Here is a 9,216-nt window from a genome sequence, read left to right as displayed (position 1 = left end):
AAATGAAGGTAGGAAACATTAAAACACACCATCCATTAACAACACACATTGGTAAATAAACAATTATGTGTATGGAGGGTCAAACACTTACTGCAGGAGCGTACTCCATATCTTCCTGATGAAAATCTGGAACAAACAAACAAAAATAAAATTCATTAAACCACATTTACCTACGTACCTACAACATTGTTTTCCATCAATCCCAAAAAAAATAAAGACAAACCAACAAACCCAGAATATATAAAAAAAAAAAATGGAAACGACATGTAACTTACAAACAAAACCAAAATTCCCGCTAAGGAATAACACAACAAACTGCATACTTTGGCACACCAACTTTTGACATTAAGAAAAGAAAATACAGCGAATATGAGCAAACACACTGTCACCCCTAGAACACCATCCCACCCACAGACAAACCACTTACCTGCTCTGAAAAGGGGAAAAAAACTTCAAGAAAGGAAATAATGGCTACTTTGCCTCAGAAATCCTAAAGAGACACCAAACACAAAAATTGGCAACCTACAAGAGAGAGGAGAGGACACTGAGAATAGGAGCAAACACACTGTCACCCCTAGAACACCATCCCACCCACAGACAAACCACTTACCTGCTCTGAAAAGGGAAAAAAAACTTCAAGAAAGGAAATAATGGCTACTTTGCCTCAGAAATCCTAAAGAAACACCAAACACAAAAATTGGCAACCTACAAGAGAGAGGAGAGGACACTGAGAATATGAGCAAACACACTGTCACCCCTAGAACGCCATCCCACCCACAGACAAACCACTTACCTGCTCTGAAAAGGGAAAAAAAACTTCAAGAAAGGAAATAATGGCTACTTTGCCTCAGAAATCCTAAAGAAACACCAAACACAGAAATTGGCAACCTACAAGAGAGGGGAGAGGACACTGAGAATAGGAGCAAACACACTGTCACCCCTAGAACGGTAACACTGCAAATTACATGTTACACAACTATTAGATACTACATGTATACACAGAGAATAACATGTAAAAAAAAATACAGCCAAATAAAAAAAAACCAGTACAACCTCTAAGATACCCTTTGCTGCTATATACTAACTAACTTACAAAAATTCTTAAAGTTGCCTAAAACACACCGTCCGCACAGCAACAAATTAAAATTCGCAAGCTAGAAAACGCACATTAGTATGCAATATACTGCTAAATAACTCACTCGTAAATATTCTTCACAATACGTTCGCCTTGTCTGTATTGTCTCATACCATACACTCACGCACACAGGCTGAATGCAAGGCCTTTAAATAGCCAGTACTGCAATTACTGGAAAAATTAGCATAATTGGCGCACCTGTGCGGATTACCGCACTGGAAACACACGCAGCTATAAATCGCCAGACAGCTGTGCCAACACACATGCCTCCAGCAACATGGCTACACCTGAGGAAATAGCTGCAGAGTTGGAGATGGTGCAGCAACAGATGACAGCGTTGACATCTCGCAGAATAGCACTACGGAGTCAGATGCTACAAGCTGCCAGTGGTGCAGTGGAAAGAGCAGGACCCAGTACTGGGGCAACCCCATCTTCTGATACACAGGGGTATGCTGAGAGTCCCCTGCCAGACACAGATACTGGGGAAACTGAGGTAGATTCTGGAGTACGATCACAAACCCAAACTACACAACCAGCAAGTGAAGAGGAAGATGGTGAGGAGGTACAGGACGATACCTCACAGGCTACAGCCAAAAAACGAAAAAGACAGCCCGCATTTTCTAAGAGGGAGCTTAGAGTTCTGGTCACACAAGCCATGGACAAAATACATAGAGGCAGCAAAAACATGGGTGCTGCAACCAAAGATCGCATCTGGAGGGACATTACAGATCCTGTAAATGAAGTCGGCTCAATTGTCTGCACCCGTCAGGAAGTTAGAAGACGGTAAGTGTATATTGGCACACAATTTCATGCCCAATTTCTTAGAAAAAACTTACCTATATGTGATGTTGCCTATAGCAACCAAATACATAACATGTGTACAAGCAAACAAAACAGGTATTCATAACTTTTATGTCCCTTACCACTAATTCTAATCACATATGCAGTTGGGCCGACTTCAAGTCCTGCCTGAAGGGCAAGAGGTTTGCGGAGTGGAATGCCTCGAGGGCAACAGGGGGAGGTCCCGCTGCCACTGTGGAATGCACCGATCTTGAGGAGCTGGCGATGGACTGCGTGAGCTACGAGGAGGCGGGTGGGGTGTCTCATATGGACACGGACCTGCCTGAAATTGTTAATCTATATGACTTGCCAGGTAAGTTAACACACTTTTTTTATTTAAAAAAAAAATGATTTTCAAGTTCTGACTTTTTCATGTTATTTGTGTCATTTTTTCACTCATTCTTCTATTTGCTTTTAACATAACACAGCACAGGAAGGTGTGCAGGTAGAGTCAGAGGAGGGTTATCTGGCTGAGGCTGAGGTGGGGGGACCTAGTGAGTCTGCCAGTGTGGGTCACCAGATTCCACCGGTCCAGATTCCAACTGGCCCCCCCACCCAACCCTCTGCTATCCTGGCCATTCTGTCCGAAATTGCCAGTTATGGTGAGAAGCTGACACAATTTCAGGACAGGATGATCTGGGAGGTAAGCCAGATACCTGTCCAGCTCACTGAACACACAACCTGTGTTGGGCAAGGTGTAGCTCAACTCTGCCAAGGTCTGGCAGAGATCAGGCATGGACAAGCCAAACTCGCCTCCTCGTTCCAACAACTCGCCAGCTCGGTTGTGCAAGGGCTCCAGGACATCGCCAGCCGCCTTGGCCAAAGTGGCAGGGAGCCAGCCACATCTGCTCCCTCCCCTCCCCCTGCCCAGGAAGAAGATCCCACTGGGCAGGGCCCTCGAAGGTCACTTCGCAGACCGAGCCGTGACCAACAACATCAGGCGGGGCAAAAGAAGAGAAAGTAATGTCTCTCCAGATGCCCAGCACCCATGTTTTACATGTTGCCTTTATGTCTTTTGTTTTTGGCTTGTGTGGCCAGAATGGACAACTCCCTCATGATGAAAGGGGGTTGTTGTTTTGTTTTTTGTTTTGTAGCCTGCGAGTTATTTTCCTGTACACTTGATCCATCTTCCTCTTCCTAGCGTGCTCTGTATGTTTGAGTTTGTGTATTGTGGCCAGAATCTACCTCAGTTTTAAAAAAAGTATCCTCTGGCTGGGGGTTCACAGCATATTTTTTTGTTATGATTACAAATTGAATTTTGCCAGTAGATGGGGGCACCACAGTACTGGGTTCTGTTATGTAAAAAAACACCACTGGCAGCTGTTAGTTGCTATGACCAATTTTATTTTACATGCTAATTTCTAGCCATGTTGGCTTTTTGAATTGCTATAATTTCTTAAGTAAAGCAAAATTTACCAAAAAATGCTTGTGTGTTTTTTTTAAGTTTATGCACTCTTGAAAAATTTGAACAGTAATTTGCGTATTGACATTTGTGGTACAAGGGAACAAACATAGAATATTCTTAAAAACATTGTAAAATCAAATTTTGTAAATTTATGCCTTTCACAACACTTAACTGTGCCAAGAAATAAAAACAACATTTGAAATCAACTTGGGTTACTAGGGGCAACATGCCATAGTATTACAAAGGGTCACATGTTCCAAAACTAAAATAAGTGTTTTATTAAGTAACAGTAAGTGTAGGCTGCATTATGTGGCTCATGTTGTTTGGTATGTACAAAGGCATGTTGCCATTTAGCTGATGTAGTTTATAAGTTGGTTTATTCACACTTGATGAAGGGTAAAACTTTAAAAAACATGCTGTTAACATCAAAGTATTTTCAATAAGCAAAAAAACAATTACATTATTTGTTAGTGTGTCAGATTTAGACATGGTAAATGTTAAATTGGTATGTGTAAAAATAATTGCTGACAACAGTCATTTGTAACTGCAGTGTTTGGCAAGTAATTGCTCAACAGGTGACTTAATTTGCCAATTAATTGCTAAATAGGGCACACACACTTGTAGCAGAAGTTCGCAAAGGCTGAGTAGCTGCAGACTTACTCCTCTGCTGCGTTCAGCTAGCGAACATTTGTTGTGTACTTATTACCATCTGCTACGCATTTTTGCACAAAACACGCCTACTGCCGTTTGCATACTCCCACACTAGCCGCCTACTTTCACGCCAATATCGTTAGATTGCGAAGCCAAGCCTCCGCACCGCCCCCGTCACACCCCCTTTTCGGTAGAGTAGTACGTATTGAAAGTCAGTTAGTATTTTTGCACAAGCGTCGTTACGCTGCCTTTGCGCACGCGCAATGTGTTATTCGCGCATGCGCAGTTTGCAGATTTCCGCCGATTGCGATGCGATGAACTGCTGCGAACAACTCGGAATGAGGGCCCATGTGCACTGCAGGGGAGGCAGATATAACATGTGCAGAGATAGATAGATTTGAGTGTGGTGAGTTCAATCTGCAATCTAAACTGCAGTCCACAAATAAAGCAGCCAGTATGTACCCTGCACAGAAACAAAATAGCCCACTCAAATCTAATTCTCTCTGCAAATGTTATATCTGCCCCCCCCCGCACTGCAAATGGTTTTGCCCAACTGCTAAAAAATTTCCGACTGCGATCAACTTGGAATTACCCCATTGTACGCCATTGATAGTACCGGCCTGACACATCCCCGCTAATATATAAAAATTAAACGTTGAATGTTGGTTGCTCAATCACGACTAAACCGTTTGTTAGGTACTGACGGTTTTTTGATTCTGGTGTACCATCTCCAACACGCATGTGCGGCTCTGAACCTGCCATGCACAGCACATAATTGAGAGATCTAGGGAAGAAGTATCAGAAATATACAAAACAAATACACAGGTTTCAGGTAATGTTCTGCACAGCAGTAAATAAGTCTGCAATTACTTTGCATAGAACTTCAAAATGGAGTAGCCACACATAGGGGGTCATTTTTGGTACTTGTTGCATGCGCAGGTTCCGTTCTGCTCATGCGCGAAAGGGTCCTGCGATATAGGATGCAGAGAGGCAGGAGACTGTCAGTGACTGACAGTCTGCTGTCGTCTGGGGTGAGGGGAGGGGTGAAAACGGAGGCATGACGCTGCCGATTAGAGGGTTGGAAGAGGTCAGGAATCTCTGTCGTAGCCTGGAGATTTCATGGCCTCTGCGATGGACAGCTTGCGTGGCAGAGATCTGATGGTTCTCTGCCATCTATGACAGGGAGCACAGTAATGTGGGGGGTTTTTAGCTGGTGCAGGGGGTACAAACTGAAGCCCTGCCCCCGATTTGCTGCTTAGTACCGCACCTCCCCAAACCGCACCTCCTCCATTGTGCTGCTGACCGCTCTCTTCCACATGGATGTCCAGAGAACATTCCAACTATGTCATCATACGGGTGGTCATCAGATGGTTTCATGCCATTGGTGCTAAGCACTAATTTCACCATTGATGGAGACCAGATGGCTATCCCAAAGCTGGAATATTGGGAAATGCTAAAAGGCAAATGCCTATTGGAACAAGTGACAGCTGTGTAAACTGAGAATTCTGCATAGAGGATTAAAGAGACATTCCCAATCAAATTATTTTTTTTTACTTCTACTTATGAGTAAGCACACGTAACCTACATTGGCTTTAACTTTCATCTAAATAAGTTCTTGTTCTCCCCTTGCTGCCATTTCAAGGATACGTTTTCCCTTTAAAGCAATGTACAATGGAGGATATTTTTAAACAATTTGATATAACATGGATGCTTTCTAGGTAAATTGAGAACAATAAAATGTAACTAATTATACTGACACCAAGTGCCGCTTTTATTGCAAATAGGAAAAGCCTCAAAACTAGGATGAGACTTAATAGGAGGGAATTTCAATTACCCACTTAATGTGTTTATGAATAAAACACAATCAACTTAATTTGTAGTCTATTACATGGCAACTGCATGTCTTAATTATTATAGGCACCTCCAATTTTACAGATCCTCGTATCTCATTATCTCTGGCTTGCTACATATGGATTGTTGAAAAATCAAGTATGGATCCTGTATTTAAACAGTATATTGCCTGATGTCTATGGGGCAGAGTGGAAGAAAAGATGAGCGAGAAGACTCTTTTTGTTGGGGCACTCTTTTAAATCCTAGTTTTGTTAAAACATTAAGTTTTTATTGATATACATTTAAAATGTTCATCTCTTCTGCAAAGATAGCTATCTCCTCAGATATATATCTAAACATATGAGGAATCAGATGCACATATGGAAGAATTAATAAATATAAAAATGCTGTCAATTCAAACACCTCAATACTGAATAAATTAGCTGTTCCTATAGGACAATCTGGATGTCAATTACATAAGCATAATATGTAATAATGAATAAACCAGTAAAAAGGAGAGCTTATAAAAATAAACAATTATATTTAATCACAATTTAAATACAAGGTCACAGTCAATAAAACATGAAATATAATGAATGATCCAATGTCAATGGGTAGACTGGTATAAATGCAGAGTTTTTGTGTATATAGACAATGCTACTGTCCATAATATTTATTTGTATCCAGTGGCTGTTAGTCTTAGAATAGAATAGTTTAGTAACAGTCTTAGATAGATACTGTCACAAGCTTGTACTGGCGCTCGGCCAGGCACGCCATGCTCAAGCCCCCAACAGAGTGAATATTGTTGTTAATTCTCACCCATGATGGTTGAATGAGATTGCCGTCAGTCAGACCTCCCACCAGGCTTAAAGGCTTAGCCCGTTGCCTCTAAAGCTGATGGTAAGTCCTTGCTGCAGGCTTTTCAGATGCTAGCGGCGGTGGTGTATCGCTGCCGGTCCCGGCTCGGCTTGTAGTGGGGGGAGGGCGTGCATGGTTTCAGACACACTCAGCCTAAATACCGGAAATGGACATTCACACATCAGCAGGTACCCTCAACGCGTTTCTCCGCTATAGTGGCTCAGCGGTTTCTTCAGGAGGTGAATGTAGGTATCCCAAATTAGGTGAGCATTTAAACTGGCTTCAGCAAATCAATAACTTTGATTGCACCTGTAGTGACTAATTATCTCTCCTTACTACTGACCAGGATCAAATTACTTGTACAGGTTGAGTATCCCTTATCCAAAATACTTGGGACCAGAAGTATTTTGGATATCGGATTTTTCTGTATTTCGGAATAACTGCATACTATAATGAGATATCATGGCGATGGGACCTAAGTCTAAGCACAGAATGCATTTGTGTTTCATATACACCTTATACACACAGCCTGAAGGTAATTTTAGCCAATATTTTTTATAACTTGTTGCATTAAACAAAGTGTGTGTACATTCACACAATTCATTTATGTTTCATAGACACCTTATACACACAGCCTGAGGGTCTTATAATACACTATTTTTAATAACTGTGTATTATATAAAGTTTGTGTACATTGAGCCATCAGAAAACAAAGGTTTCACTATCTCACTCTCACTCAAAAAATTCCGTATTTCGGAATATTCCGTATTTCAGAATATTTGGATATGGGATACTCAACATGTATATATAAAAAAAGCAATAAAATTCAACAGAGGTAACATAAATGATTATGTGTATATATATATATATATATATATACAACAATACCCTTAATTCGCGCTGTACCAAGGATAGGGCAGCACCTCTTGAAAAGTCTCCCTGCTAGTGGGAGACGATAGATAAAATATAACACAAATATTCAGAGTGCGCACAGATACAATGGCATAATTAAAATTGAAATAATTACTCAAAGTAAAATCCAACCAGCATAACCGGAATGATAGAAAGATTATTTTTAATACACGTTAAAATTTGTCATACACGTTGTTCCATAAGCACAATACACATTTATGCAGAAACAGTGTATGCTATATATATCTCATAAAACCCAACGCGTTTCGTCCATTATGGACTTCATCAGGGGTACAAGTCACAGCTGGTAGGGTAAATAGAGGAGAGAAGAGGAGAAAAAAGAGCAAATGAGATACATCAAAACAGTAACATATCTTCATCAACCAGTTCACTTCATAGATTCATTTCACAATATATCAAAAAACAAGAGGGATATGGGAAATACCTCATGGTGTGTCATTAAAGTTGATAAACGTAGCTCTACAATCAAGAGAACTAGATGTTGAGGAAAGAGGGATATTCTCAAATCTATTCTTAGGTATATAATATCATACTTACTGGAATAATGCTTTAGCAAATTTCCTACAAGATGATCTCACTGTGAAGAGTGTTAAAACGTGATATATATCTCTAATGGAGAGAGAGTGTTAATTAGATTTAATCAAGCTAACTATATACCAGCTAGAGGGTTGATTATTACTTACATAATGATACTAAAAACTCTCGTGAACTTCTAATCAGCTGCTCCTTAATTGTGGTTCCTTGTAGGTACTTTCTATGGAACACACAGATTTTTTGCTACTGATAAGGATTTAACCCATTGCAGCCCAATTTGTATTTAAGGTATATTCAGATACTTACATTTAATTATGGGGCAAATGACCAATTAGATTGTGTCCTCCAAGATTAATGAAAGTTCACAAGGGATCTAAATAGATTAAATAATGTTCATGGTAATTTCTAACAATAATATTATAATCGGACAGTGGACTGGGATAGTGAATCTACTTACTTTAAAGTCAAGCCAATAACACCAAACAAAATGTCCAGTGAGGAAAGCAGCTGTAATAAATAGAAATAATCAGATCTTTACCTCACAATCAATTAGGTGAGAGGTTGATCAATTTAATTTAAGGTCGTAAAGTAGTACTTACACTAAAAGGTTCTGGATGTGTGTCAGCCTCCTCTCCTGGATGGTAAGTGAACTGGAGAGGCTATATCTGGCCTATTTATACCTAGGAGTGAATTACCTCACTTCCTATGCTCTAATGATTGGTTGATCGAATAGATCTAAATAAGTGTATATCCAAGGTGTAGCATGGGAAATCTACCCTATGCTCTGTACAGCATGAAATTGTCATCCATATAGGTCTTAAAAAATGACCTTAATGTTCATATAACAACTTAAATAGCAGGCTTCCGTCCTGCGTTCCACCTAGATCATGGTGGAACGCATGGACTTCCGCCTAGTGCGTATCACGTTTTAACACTCTTCACAGTGAGATCATCTTGTAGGAAATTTGCTAAAGCATTATTCCAGTAAGTATGATATTATATACCTAAGAATAGATTTGAGAATATCCCT

The 9,216-nt window shown here is 40.3% G+C and overlaps 1 long non-coding RNA gene across 1 annotated transcript; it reads right to left on the bottom strand.

The window, feature by feature from the left end:
• Positions 1–7,664: 7,664 nt before the first annotated feature.
• LOC135057761 (uncharacterized) lies at positions 7,665–9,006 on the bottom strand. The gene is made up of 6 exons (XR_010244348.1): positions 8,786–9,006; positions 8,644–8,693; positions 8,493–8,559; positions 8,336–8,406; positions 8,190–8,261; positions 7,665–7,935 (listed from the first exon to the last, which is right to left on the bottom strand). It is a non-coding gene; the product is annotated as an uncharacterized LOC135057761 (long non-coding RNA).
• Positions 9,007–9,216: the final 210 nt, after the last annotated feature.

Source organism: Pseudophryne corroboree, chromosome 3 (genome assembly GCF_028390025.1).
Source record: "Pseudophryne corroboree isolate aPseCor3 chromosome 3, aPseCor3.hap2, whole genome shotgun sequence".
In the NCBI taxonomy this organism is placed as follows: domain Eukaryota; kingdom Metazoa; phylum Chordata; class Amphibia; order Anura; family Myobatrachidae; genus Pseudophryne; species Pseudophryne corroboree.
The sequence above is the reverse complement of the archived record's forward strand: the minus strand, read 5'-3'. Positions and strand labels throughout refer to the sequence as shown.